The sequence below is a fragment of the Tursiops truncatus genome, chromosome 5 (genome assembly GCF_011762595.2).
Source record: "Tursiops truncatus isolate mTurTru1 chromosome 5, mTurTru1.mat.Y, whole genome shotgun sequence".
NCBI lineage: Eukaryota > Metazoa > Chordata > Mammalia > Artiodactyla > Delphinidae > Tursiops > Tursiops truncatus.
This window is the reverse complement of record NC_047038.1, coordinates 63,637,836-63,650,891: the sequence shown is the minus strand read 5'-3', so window position 1 is coordinate 63,650,891 and position 13,056 is coordinate 63,637,836. Positions and strand designations below refer to the sequence as shown.

At 37.1% G+C, this 13,056-nt stretch overlaps 1 protein-coding gene and 1 non-coding gene across 2 annotated transcripts in view; one reads left to right on the top strand and one right to left on the bottom strand.

The window, feature by feature from the left end:
• KLB (klotho beta) overlaps window positions 1-13,056 on the bottom strand; it is a 34,754-nt gene that overhangs the window by 20,744 nt on the left and 954 nt on the right. The window lies entirely within an intron of this gene.
• LOC117312494 (U4 spliceosomal RNA) lies at window positions 2,390-2,529 on the top strand. Its single transcript, XR_004526821.1, has one exon. It is a non-coding gene; the product is annotated as a U4 spliceosomal RNA (small nuclear RNA).

Below are 13,056 nucleotides of genomic sequence, written 5' to 3'. Positions count from 1 at the left end.
CAGAGGCTAGGTAGTCATGGAGACAGGATGTGAATTCAGGCCTCTCTGATCATTATACTAAACTATCGTGCTTTCTGTATGTCCCACCAGTTCTAAATTTTGAGTGTTGGGGAAAGGCCATTTGACATGAACCACAGCATACTGTTTTAAAATTATATTTTCTTTCGGCTGTACTTGGTTATTAAAAGAACTAAACAGTCCTAGAATGAGGGTCCCACTCTCACCTGTTGAGAATAAAATATCTATATGTGTCTGGAATTTAGGATCACCTAGAAAGTTCATGGAGGACCTGCCAGCAAATTTGAGGTATTCAGAAAACCATGTAGTTGTCCAAGTGTCTAGTACAGCATGTAACATTTATGTGTAATTCCCTGTACCTCTTTCCTAGAACCAGCGATGTTGACATTGGATATTGTCCTTACTGGCGTCAGAGGCTAAATGAGTCCCTTAGGAACCATTTCTACACTTGACTGTCTTGACCAAGGATGGTGATCATTACACCCTTGTCAATGTTAGACTGAAAGGGCAGGGACGCTGTGGTTGCATAGCAGTTAGCCCAGCATCGCCTTTGAACAAATCATAATTAAATGGTCCTTAAAGATGAGTGAATTTCATGATCAAATATAACAGAATAGTGGTTAAATTACAGAACCATAGAAAATTTACAATATAAACAGTAATAAGAATGAACATATATTTAGTGCTAAATGTGCTGAGCACTATTCTAAGCACTTTCCATGTACTATCTCATTTAATCCTCATTTAAATCTTGAGAGGTAGGTACTATTATTATTTCCGTTTTATAGGAGAGGGAAGAGAGGTTAGGTAGCTTACTCATAAGCAAAGTCAAGCCCAGGCTGTATTGCTCCAAGTTCTGTGTTCTTGCCTGCTAATTAGAGATAGAAGATGGACTCTAGAGATCATTTGGTCCAATTCTTAAAAACTATCTATTATAGATAAGATGCTGAAGCAAAAGAAATAAGTGACTTGGGAATTCCCTGGTAGTCAAGTGGTTGGGACTCTGTGCTTCCACTGCAGGGTCCCGGGGTTCGATCCCTGGTCAGGGAACTAAGATCCCACAAGCCGCATGGCGCGGCCAAAAAAAAAAAAAAAAGAAAAAGAAGTGACTTGCCCAAGGTCTCAGTTAGTGCAAAGCCAGAATTAGAACTAAATCCTTCAGCCTCTAGATCACTGTGATTTCTGGACATGATGCAAATTAAATTATGAGCTTTTGAAACACACTTTTACATCTTAGACTCAAAGGTGATTGAACAGGCTGTGCAAATGCAAGGGTATGTAACAGACATGGCACAAAAACAAGGGCCAGTACATTGAGAAAGCCATCTGACACTGTTTGGGTGCCAGGACCACTCTAAGAGACAATCTGAGAGTCATGGTTTTGATTATGTCTTCATCCAATTCCCTCAGTCCCCAGTCAAACAGTTCGTCGGCATTACCTTCTGTTCTGCTTAATTATTTTTCCCCTTCAAGAAATTATACACATCAGCAAAATCAAGTTTAGAGAAATTATTTTTACTTATCTCTTTCCTTCAACCCATGGCTATTTTTAAAAAAATAAATTTATTTATTTATTTATTTTTGTCTGCGTTGGGTCTTCTTTGCTGCACGTGGGCTTTCTCTAGTTGTGGCAGGCGGGGACTACTCTTTGTTGCGGTGCACGGGCTTCTCATTGCGGTGACTTCTCTTGCTTCAGAGGACAGGCTCTAGGGGCGCGGGCTTCAGTAGTTGTGGCACGCAGGCTCAGTAGTTGTGGCACACGGGCTCAGTAGTTGGGGCTCGCTGGCTCTAGAGCTCAGGCTCAGTAGTTGTGGTGCATGGGCTCAGTAGTTGGGGCTCGCTAGCTCTAGAGCTCAGGCTCAGTAGTTGTGGCACACGGGCTTAGTTTCTCTGCGGCATGTGGGATCTTCCTGGACCAGGGCTTGAACCCACGCCCTCTGCATTGTCAGGTGGATTCTTTTTTTTGTTGGAGGTAGGAATTTTTATTAATTAATTTATTTATTTTTGCTGTGTTGGGTCTTCGTTTCTGTGCGAGGGCTTTCTCTAGTGTGGCAAGCGGGGGCCACTCTTCATCGCGGTGCGGGGGCTTCTCACTATCGCGGCCTCTCTTGTTGCGGAGCACAGGCTCCAGACGCGCAGGCTCAGTAGTTGTGGCTCACGGGCCCAGTTGCTCCATGGCATGTGGGATCCTCCCAGACCAGGGCTTGAACCTGTGTCCCCTGCATTAGCAGGCAGATTCTCAACCACTGCGCCACCAGGGAAGGCCTCAACCCATGGCTATTATTTTATCCTTTTCTTCACTCTTCATTCATTTATGTTGATTGATTGCTTAAATTCAAGTCTATAAACACTTACTTAACAAACACAAGGTAGCTCTGTGCAGTGGCAGTATCATAGCCAATGAGGTTTATCCGAGGCATGATTATTGCTAATTGAAAATTTTCCTAATACCCTGCCATGAAGACTTGAAATATAGTTGGCATTGGCAATTTTTGAGAGTCTCTATGGAGACTGCTTAAAAAAAAAATGCAAGTCACCTTAGTAGGCATTTAGAAAAAATATTAACAAGGTAGCTCCTGCCTTCAGATGAACTCTGACCTCTAGTAGGAGAGAGAAGTATAGAAATAAGTAGAAGACAAACAGTATACATCTACATTTCAATTAATTAGAAATGATAACAAAAGCTTAATGTAGTAATATTCAAATTTGTTAAAAAAATGACTATATGTATATGCTTATATATACATAGAAAAATATTTGGACGTTGAACAAGCTGCTAGCAGTTGTTACTTCTAGGGTATTGGATTAGGGAGTATGAAAAGAGGAGAGCTTTCCTTTTTAACTTTATGTCTTTCTGTGTTGTTTGAATGTTTTGCAGTAAAAATGCATTATCTTTGAAATTTAAAAAAGTCATGAGAATTGGTTGAAACAGATGGTTTCTGTCAGTGAATTTAATTGCTCTATGCTATTACTCTTCACTTTCTCTGAAGTTCCAAAAATCTCAAAGGAAAAGAAAGAAACTTAAATTAAAAGTTCTGTTATTCTGGATTTCATTATGTATTTTTACTCTGGAATAATACGTTGATATTCAAAGGTAGAAGGAGGAGGCGTACAATACACACATGATTAACATGGAAGAAGAACTGATAACAGTAAACCCAGCTCTTTATTTAAGATTCAGTCACATAATCTGTGGTCAAGATATGATGCTATAAAGAACCAATGAATGGAATCCTCCAAATACTAAAAGATCCTGGTTTTCATCAGCCTTAAGGCTCCCCCAAACAAGTAGCACTATTAGATCACCCAGGAAGTCACTTTAATTACTTCTGTGATTCACTGTTTATTGGTTAGTAAGTTAGAAGGTTCTGATCTATTCTCAGCATCCCTCTACTTTTCAGCAAGAGGATTGCTGTTAATGTTCAATAATTTTAATTACTCCTTTTTAACATAGACTATTTTCTAATATTGAGTTTTCTCAGTAAGATTTTTTACATGCAATTAAATGATACATGTATTATATTATAAACGAGTGTGAAGTTTCCCTCAGTTCATAATTTCGTCATATCTAGCACTGTTTCCACTACTTACAATATTTTCTGTTCTCCAGTTGGGCCTAATTTTCCATGTATGAGAGTGTTCATATCAAATTAAGCTGTTTAAATACGATCATAATGGTATTCTCTGAACATTTATAATTACATTTATTTAAACCTGTTAATCATTCACTGAAGTATAACTTTTTCTACTTAATGATTAGAAAAGGTAAATACTGCTCTCTTGAAGGTTATAAAATACCAATTGCCATCTACAAATAGTTTTTTTTTACATGACTCTTCTGTCTAACAATGGTATTCTGGTTATTGAAACTTTTTAGCAATTCTTATCCGAAAGCTGTTTTTACCTTTTATTCAAATTTGATTAGGAACATCTACAAGAATACTAGTTTTAACTTGTTTGATCATTATTTCCTATATTTTGTTAGAGGTGTCTTAGATCCTAATGAAGATGAGTTGGGATAATAATATAAGTACTACGGGGAGTTCCCTGGTGGCCTAGTGATTAGGATTCTGGGCTTTCACTGCTGTGGCCCGGGTTCAATCCCTGGTCAGGGAACTGAGATCCCAAAAGCTGCGTGGCGTGGCAAAAATATATATATATATATGTATGTATTTATATATATATATGTACTATGCATTAGCTAATTAAATGAATAATTGTTTTAACATTTTTAAACTTTAGATGGCGTCGCAGAGGACACACATATGTGATTTCACAGCACTTTAATGGGACACTAAAGTTTTGAGCAAATAAAAAGTAAAATCATGGGGACAAAGGAAAAAACTAATGGTTAATGTATGGGTCAGTGATAAATTGTTCATAGGTTTTGTGGACAAATAAAACATGTAGATAGATTTTTAAAAATAGATCTTTATTGGAGTATAAATGCTTCACAGTACTGTATTAGTTTCTGCTATATAACAAAGCGAATCAGCTATGTGCATACATATGTCTCCATATCCCCTCCCTCTTGCGTCTCCCTCTCACCCGCCTTATCCCACCCCTCTAGGTCATCGCAAGGCACTGAGATGATCTCCCTGTGCTATGCAGCTGCTTCCCACTAGCTAGCTATTTGACATTTGGTAGTGTATATATGTAGATGCTACTCTCGCTTCGTCCCAGCTTCCCCCTCCCTCCCCGTGTCCTCAAGTCCATTCTCTATGTCTATGTCTTTATTCCTGCCCTGCCATTAGGTTCATCAGTACCATTTTTTTTTTTTTTAGATTCCATATATATGCATTAGCATATGGTATTTGTTTTTCTCTTTCGGACTTACTTCACTCTCTATGACAGACTCCAGGTCCATCCACCTCACTACAAATAACTCAATTTCGTTTCTTTTTATGGCTGAGTAATATTCCATCATATATATGTGCTACAACTACCATATGACCCAGCAATCCCACTACTGGGCATATACCCTGAGAAAACCATAATTCAAAAAGAGATGTACGACACTGTTCATTGCAGCACTATTTACAATAGCCAGGACATGGAAGCAACCTAAATGTCCATTGACAGATGAATGGATATACATAGATTGTTTTGGTCTTTTTTTTTTCTTTTTGCGGTACGCGGGCGTCTCACTGCTGTGGCCTCTCCCGTTGCGGAGCACAGGCTCCGGACGCGCAGGCTCAGTGGCCATGGCTCACGGGCCCAGCCGCTCCGTGGCATGTGGGACCTTCCCGGATCGGGGCACGAACCCATGTCCCATGCATCGGCAGGCGGACTCTCAACCACTGCGCCACCAGGGAAGCCCTGTTTTGGTCTTTAAATAGGGAATATGAGTCAAATATCTATTGAGTCTGCATCAACACAAGTGGCTGCAATGGAGTTGTAGGCTGTAAATTGTTTTTCACTGAGCCTAGGTAGCTGATTCATGTCATTAAACCTGCTAGCTTGGATTCGGACAGATGAAATTTAAATTTTGGATCTGACACTTATTATGAGTAAAAAACCCACACTTGTACAGCTTTGTAACCTCAGGCAAATTTCTGTGGGCTTCAGTTTCATCAACTATAAAATGCCTATAAGAATATCTACCTGGCAGGGTTGATGTGAGAATTGAATGAGCTAACATATATAAAGTACCTAGTACAGTTTCTGACAATACATTAGGTGTGTGAAAAAAATTCTGCTTAAAATAATAGTTATTAAGAATAGTATGATAGAATGTCAAAAAGTTATCTGTAGTAATTGTCTCAAGTCTCCATTTTAAGACTTAAGACCAATCTCTGTCCTTTATGCTCCCTATTTCTGTGTTCTTTTTTGTTTGTTTGCTTGTTTTTGGTGTTGGCGGGGACGTGGTGGAAGGTAGCAAGTAAGTTTGTTTTTAACCTTCTCACTGACAGAAAAGCTTGGGCTAGTTTTTTAGCTACAAGATTTAGCAAAAATTAATTTTAATGTATTATTGTCTTGCAACCCAACTTTAATAAGGGAGTTTTTAAAAATTCCTTTTTTTTTCATGGAAAAAAACGTTTCTGACGATCCTTGAAGACTTTGCTTCTGTCTAACCAAGGCAAGCTAAAAATGCTCCAGCTAGAAACTCCATTTCAAAATATTACACTTAGTCTTCAAGATATTGGTAGGGGGGTTGGGCCAAAGAGGTTTAAAAATGACATTTGATCTGTTTAAATGTGCCTGTGAAACACTGCAACCTTCTTGTTCAAGAAAGCAGGGACTTCCCTGGTGGTGCAGTGGTTAAGAATCTGCCTGCCAATGCAGGGGACAAGGGTTTGAGCCCTGGTCTGGGAAGATCCCACATGACGTGGAGCGACTAAGCCCGTGAGCCACAACTACTGAGCCCACGTGCCACAACTACTGAAGCCCGCGCACCTAGAGCCCATGCTCCACAAAAAGAGAAGCCATAGCAATGAGAAGCCCCTGCACCGCAATGAAGAGTAACCCTCCCTGGCTGCAGCTAGAGAAAGCCCACGTGCAGCAATGAAGACCCAATGCAGCCCAAACAATAAGTAAATAAAAAATAAATAAATTAATAAAAAAGAAAAAAGAAAGCAATGGCAGCTGTCTTTTGCCAAAGAAGGCTTAGCTATAAATCATGTGAATGCTGGCTTTTTCACAGCTATTTTTGCAGTTTTAGCACTAAATTTTGGTTAAGAATTTTGACAAGTCCTTAAGAAGTGTACTATATAAAGATGATTGTTTTCTTTTCTTTTCTTTTAAAAATACAAAATATTCTCATTACTTTCTTATGTATTTTTTGCTTTTGTCACAACACGTAAAAATCGAAAGAATAGTATGATGACCCCTCAAAACACATCTCTCAGCTTTAAGGATGATCAACATTCTGTACCTTGTTTTGAGATGGGCTTTCAATGTAAACTTTTTAATAGAAGCTGGTATACACAGAAATTGATTTGCATGTTCTGAAAAGACTATATGTTTATGCCAGTATCTGGGTTGGTGTGCGTGTGTGTGTGTGTGTGTGTGTGTGTGTGTGTGTGTGTGTGTCTGAAGTCCACTTTTATTCAATTACAATTTTAAATACTTTCTGGGGCAAGGCAGATCTCCCTTAAATAGAAAATAATTAATATTATTTATTGAACACCTAATACATAAGCAGCTGCTTGTGACCTTCTCTGAGGAAATGACGCCAGTAAATGCTAAGACAGAGTTCCTCAAAGAGGTGGAAAAATAGGGAATAAATCAAGTCTTATCGTAGGCTCAGGAACAAATGGGTGAGGCCTTGACCTAGAGTAGAGTTTCCCAACATTTCTTGTCCTGAAACCCTCTTTCACAGTATTAAGAAATCTCTTGAGCTCCTGAGGAATTTAAAAAATCATTTCATTATTTGTGTGTGGTATACAAACAAGTGTTGACATATATTTTATTTTATATAAGTCTATTTCTTTAAAGATTGTACTGAAAAGTTTATTTCAAAGAAGTTTAAAATATTCAGAAAATAAAATACTCATATATAAAATACTCATATACATAAACATAAGTATTGGCATTTTCCCATTTAATAAATATTTTTATATTTTTAAAATTATTTTAATTACATAAGAAAAAGCATTTTATGACACATTTTTAAATGACACAATGTGTTTGGTTTTACGACTGAATATATACTAAAATGCAGAATAAAATTTACATATTCAGTGGTCTTTTCCAAGGCTGGTACACCTGCCTCTTTTTGTATGGGATATGACATTGGGCATAACAAAGATGAACATTTTTTTATTTTAAATGTTACATATTTATTTTAAGGATATTAGAAAATACTGGTATTTCGTGTATAATAATAGTATATAAAATTTCCTTTCAAAATAACGTTTTTTGTTTTTTTTTGGCCACACGGTTTGTGGGTTCCCTGACCAGGGATTGAACTCCGGGACACAGAAGTGAAAGCACTGAATCCTAACTACTAGACCACCAGGGAACTCCCCTCAAAATAAACTTTTTTTTTTTTTTTTTTTTTTTGCGGTACGTGGAACTCTCACAGTTGTGGCCTCTCCCGTTGCGGAGCACAGGCTCCGGACGCGCAGGCTCAGCGGCCATGGCTCACAGGCCCAGCCGCTCCGCGGCATGTGGGATCTTCTCGGACCGGGGCACGAACCCGTGTCCCCTGCATTGGCAGGCGGACTCTCAACCACTGCGCCACCAGGGAAGCCCCAAAATAAACATTTTTAAAGAAAACTGTTTTAATAAATAATAGTGCATGTGGTACTTGGATATACAAACAAACAAAAAAGCCAGCAAAAAAGCCAGCATGAAGTGATGCACAAAATACCCAAACTTTGTGAAACACAGTGTTATGGCATCAAAAATGGATAAATATTTATATATTTATAATATTGCTTCTATAACATTCTGTTTGGATTCTTGAATTTTGCTCTTAAAAAAGTACAAGCTTTCAAAAGTAAGTTTACTGTTTTGTTCATAAATAACTATATAAGAGAAATAGTTTGGGGCAACTCTTTCAAGTATTTTACAAATAACACAAAGTTAGTAGGAACAGTCTTTATTCCCAAAGTGTGAAAAGCCAAATTAGATACAATCATCAACACTATTTCCTCATTTAACATTTTTAAAAGAATCGTTTGTTCTCTAAAAACATCCTGATATGGCATAAATTAGAGTCTATGTATGCGACTTACAGGTCTGGTGAAAATCTCCTTGAGTCAATTTTGTAAAACTGAGGCAATTTTACATCCCTCATACTGATTCTATTTCAACCTTCTTGTTTTTTATGCTTCATGTCTTTAACCAGTTGCCAATTTATAGGTTTAAGTCAGTGGTTTTCATGGGAGGGAAGGGGGAGAAATTTTATCCCACCCCCCGCCCCCAACTCCAGGGGACATTTGGCAACGTCTGGAGACAATTTTTGTTGTTGTAACCCTGTGGAGGAAGGTGCCACTGTCATCTAGGGGGGAGAGGCCAGGGATGCTGCTAAACGTCCTGTAATGCACAGGACAACTCACGACAAGAAAGAATTATTTGGCCCAATATGTCAATAGTGCCCAGGTTGAGAAATCCTGGTACTATGTAAACAATTCACATCTATGAAAGATAATAATTTAAAACCATGAAGTGGTCAGAACTATCATGGAAGCTGGCAGTATTTAGTGGAGAAATAAACTGAATGAGTTACCATCTTATGAGCAATCTCATATCCTCCAACCTCCCTGCATGTTTACTCAGAGGCTCTCAGATATTTCATTTTAAGGAGGAGGGGATGGAATCTATAAATTTCAGTTATTATGCATATTTACTGCTTTAAAAATAGAATAAAAACCGACACCATTATTGCCTTTACTAATGTGAAAACTTGTGGCTCTGCTGCTCTGAGGCACGAGTGCATAGGCCAAACAGGCTAGGATCTGTCTCTGGGGTTTTAAAAACTGAACTTGGGAGAGAGAACGCTCCTCTACAAAGGAGAGAATGAGGAGAACCCACAAGAAGAAATGGACATGAGAGACTGAGATAAAGGGCTTCTGAGAGTGTCCTGGTTACTGGGTCCATTCATCCCTGTGATCTGGTTGCTGGAAAATGCACATTTTTGCTTGAGCCAACTTGAATTAGGTTTCTGTCTCTTGCAACCAAGAGTCCTAACTTATAAACACACCACTGGATTAATATAAGCAATATTTCAAGAATTAGCAAGAATGCAATGAAATATGAATTTTGAACTTGAGATTGGCTCTTTGATTACAAGGTTTAAGATAGAAATCCTAAACCACTCATTCCTCAAATCTTAATACCTATCATGTACCTAATATTCTGTGCTACATGCTGGAAACATAAAACACATGAAAAATAGTCTCTCCTTGCAAAGAACTCTCAGACTAGTTGGGGGAGATGGAAAAGTACCATATGAAAAGACTGCTATGATAAAAGCAAGCACATTTTACTATGGGAGCCCTCAGGAGGGACACTAAGCCTAACGAGTCAAGGAGAACTTAGAGCTGGTGGCTGCCTAAATTGAGTATTGAAGGACATTAGATAGTTAAAGCAGGGAGTAAGGAGGGTGTTCTAGCTGGATAGAGAGTTGGTAGAGGCTGAGTGGAGAGGAATAGTAAGGTAAAATTAAGGCACTCCTAGTCATGCATTATTGTGGAGTGTAGGGTACAAGGGGTCGGCATTAGTGATGGGGACGGGAGAGGGATGGGGATGGCCCGGAAGGAGGGAATGGAGGCTGGGGTTGTGTCTTGAAGATCTTGATGAAAACTTGGGACTTTATCGCTAAAACTTTGGGAAGCCACTAATGGATTTTATGCAAGGGAGTGACATGATGCTTGGTAGAAATGTCACTCTGTAAATGGAGATAATAATAGGTACCTGGCAAGGTTGTTGTAAAGATTATAGATAATGTATAAAGCTATGATTACAGTGCTTAGAGATGGTTAAGGCCAAAAAAGTCACCCTCTTTCTGTTCCAAATATTGTAAAAAACTCAGAGTGGAGCATCTATTAGTCGGGGTGGTTATGGTAAATTTCTACCTGAGAGACTTGCTCTAGGTGCCACCAAGTCCACATAAAGTGGAGTCTAGATTCCAGGTCAGTCTCAGGACTGCCTAGACCATTTAGGTTTCCTGCAAACCAGGACATTTCAGACTGAGTTGGCGTTTTCAGCATCATCCTGGAGCTAGAAACATTGCAATAGGCGCTGTGAAATCTTTTCAATATCTGAGGATTGGGGAATAAAGTGGTCTATAAACCACCCATGAATTTAGTTTTATATTAGTTTTTTTAACTCAATAAATATTCTTGGACAAAAAACTAGTCCTAAAGAATGCTTCTTCTGGGTCACAAGGTGGCAAAATGAGGAAGAAATACTTCATTGCAACATAAAATATCAAATTAATCTTTTCTATGTTAGAAGGAGGACAGAGAGGGAGCAAGTGAGAAAATCTAGTTCACCTCAGGCCGCCAGACTATTGCAAGATTTCTCTCTGGTGCTGTAAGCCACTGGGTTATGCAGCAGAGTTCACTTTCTAACTAATTACAAGGGACCCCTCATGCTCCTTATGTAGGTTTTTGATTTAGAAACTTTAAAGGGATGAAAGAAATTATTTGGAAAACATAATAATTTAAAAATGTAATCCATCAATTTAAAACTATAAAATTTATCTTACTATCAGAGAGTGTTAATCTTGTGTTAGAGGCAGAGTTTATCTTAAATTAGAGGAAAATGAAAAACATCTGAAAATATAGCTTTGATAGGATAAGTTTGGAAGCAGTATCTATTTGTTAGTTATAACTTTTTCTTGTGTATTTTTATCAGTCAGTTTTTAAGGCTTTAAATGAATCACTGAAACATATTCTTCATGATAATTCTAATTGTTAACATTTTTCCAGGTAACCAAAAACTTAACAATTTAGAATATTTTTCTTTACACAAAAGTTGAATAAGCATATATGTGCATGTATTTGCATAGATAACTTTAAAAAGACTATATAAAATACTACTAATACTAGTTTTCTTGAGGTTGGGATTATCAGGTGGGGAGGGAGGGAGAAATTTAAGCTTTTCATTGTGTACCCTTTGGTACAATCTGATGTTTCTCAGTTTACACAAGCATGTATTGTTTTAATAATTGAAAGAACTAAATAAAAGGAATATTTTTTCTAAAATATATATCATAACCTTCATAGTTAATAGCTATAATTTTTCTCCCCTTGAGGCCTATTTGCCAAATCACAGTATACCCACATATTAATAATATGTTCTATATACAGCTATATTCAAAGCTATGTAAATGACCTTGAGATTGTAATGCAATCTGTTAACTGCAAGGGCAGATGTGACTGAACCATAGTGCAATGCACACGTGTAATAAACCAGAAAGTTCAAAAAGAAAAGAAGGATTAACATATTTTGTATGTGCAAATTTAGACATGGAGTAATTTTATGTTCCTATACATTTTTCTGTTTCTATATATTTAACATTTGATTATTAAAAAATCAAATTACGTCTCGTAGCACATTATGAAACCCTACTAGTAAAGCTTTTTTCATTTTCAAAAGGTAGCAGGTGTCCAGGGTAATTTATTTTTCCCAAGCAAACTATTTAGCTCAAAAAGTGAAGTCTGATTCTAGATATTAGCCTCAATGTGAGATGAAATCTCTTGAAAATTCCTGAAAGATTGCTCTTTTAAAAATATTCTTAATAGAGGCATCCAATGTTTACTAATGTTGTAATTTATAAATTCCATGTTGACCACAGCTCATTTTACTCTGTAAACTTGGGCAAGTTATTTAATCTCACTAAGCTTCAGTTTGCTCATCTTTAAAATGGGGATAATAATAGGACCCAGTTCATAAGGTTATCATGAGGATTAAATGTGATAATGCATGTAATATGCTTAATGTCATCTGTGGTAAATAGTAAGCACTCAATAAATATTAGCTATTATTTTGCTTACATTTTCACTATTGTTTTAATCATGTTAGCATTTCCCAGCATAAACTCTAGCTTTTGAAATATGCTCCTTTAAAACACTTAAAGCATATTCTTCCCAGTTTTTATGGTACTAGTTTAATTTTAGCTCCTAGAACAAATAATCTCATCTTTTCTGCCATGTAATACAAATAAAACCAACTGTGAAATACATTTATTTCAATTCCTGCATTTAATATGTATCATCACTTAGCTAACATTTATTTAGCTTACTATTTCTAAATATCACTAAGAATAGCAAGACTAACAACAAATACATATTTGAAATGGTCATGCCTTAATATAAAATTCTGAAATTGTTGCATGTGGTCAGAAAAGGGTTTCAACAATTAAATTTATAGAGGACTGGTTTTCCACAGAATGAAAGTAAACTCACATTCTCATGCTCTGATGTATAACAGTAGATTTAAAAATAGTTAATTTAAAAAGTGCAATATTTAAGGAAAATAATTGGATTAATATATTAATAATAGCTTAGATAGATAAGACATACACTAAGAATGAAATTTGAGGATAGAACTTGTGAATTAGACTAAAATTAATTGAGTTGATTT